The sequence below is a fragment of the Puma concolor genome, chromosome D1, assembly GCF_028749965.1.
Source record: "Puma concolor isolate L17-30 chromosome D1, mPumCon1.1.hap2, whole genome shotgun sequence".
In the NCBI taxonomy this organism is placed as follows: domain Eukaryota; kingdom Metazoa; phylum Chordata; class Mammalia; order Carnivora; family Felidae; genus Puma; species Puma concolor.
This window is the reverse complement of record NC_141676.1, coordinates 79,959,423-79,960,813: the sequence shown is the minus strand read 5'-3', so window position 1 is coordinate 79,960,813 and position 1,391 is coordinate 79,959,423.

The window sequence follows — 1,391 nt, the reverse complement described above, 5'->3', positions numbered from 1 at the left end:
CTGTTTATTTATTTATTTTGAGAGAGAGAGAGAGAGAATGAATGAATGAATGCACACAAGCAAGGGAGGAGCAGAGAGAAGGAGAGACTGAATCCCAAGCAGGCTCCATGCCACCAGCACAGAGCCAGATGTGGGGCTTGAACTCATGAACTGTGAGATCATGACCTGAGCCAAGATCAAGAGTCAGATGCTTAACCAACTGAGCCACCCAGGGACCCCTCAACAAACAGACTGTTCAAAAACAATTTTTTTTAATGTGTATTTATTTTTGACAGAGGGAGAGAGAGCATGAGCAGGGGAGGGGTAGAGAGACAGGGAGACAAAGAACCTAAAGCAGGCACCAGGCTCTGAGTTGTCAGCACAGAGCAAGATGTGGGGCTTGAACTCATGAACCGTGAGATCATGACCTGAGCTGAAGTTGGACACTTAACTGACAGAGCCACCCAGGCGTCCCAATAGACTCTTAGTTATAGAGAAGAAACTGATGCTTACCAGAGGGGAGGTGGGTGGGTGGAGGGGTGAAATAGGTGATGGGGATTAACTAGTGAACTTGTGATGAGCACCAGGTGCTGTATGGGACTTGTTAAATTACTATATTGTACACCTGACTAATGTAACATTGTATGTTAACTTGAATTAAAGACTTAAAAAAATTACAAAATATTACAGCCGTTTTGCAAGGCAGTTAGGCAGTTTCTTACACAAATACAATCCAGTAAACATGCTCTTTACTCAAAGGGTAAAAACTTATGTTTACACAAAAACCTACATATGGATATTTATGACAGCTTTATAATTTTCAAAACCTGGAAGCAACAATGGGTAACCTTCAGTATGTGAGTGCATAAATAAACACTACTATATCCATACAATAGAATATTATTCAATAATAAAAATAAATGAGCTATCAAATAAGAGAACATGGAAGAAACTTAAATGCATATTATGAAGTGAAACAAGCCAATTTGAAAAGGCTATATACTGTTATTTCAATTATATGGCATTCTGGAAAGGTCGAAAGTTTGAAAATATTGAAAAGATCAGTGGTTGCCAGGGATTAGGTGAGAGGTAGAGATGAATGGTTGGAATATATGACGTTTACTACATCAGTGTACATATTCCATATGATGCTCTAATGAAGGATACATATCATAATACACTTGTTAAAACCAACAGAATGTACAATACCAAGAGTGAACTTAAATGCATTCTCTAGAATTTGGGTGGGACTTTGGGTGATAATGAGGTGTCAATGTAGGTTAGTCAATTTTAACAAATGAACTACTCTGAAGCAGGTGGTTGATAGCAGGAGAAAGTTGTGTGTGTATGAGATAAGAGAGGACACGGGAACTTTGTGTACCTCTACTCATTTTTCCTGTGAGTCTAAAGCT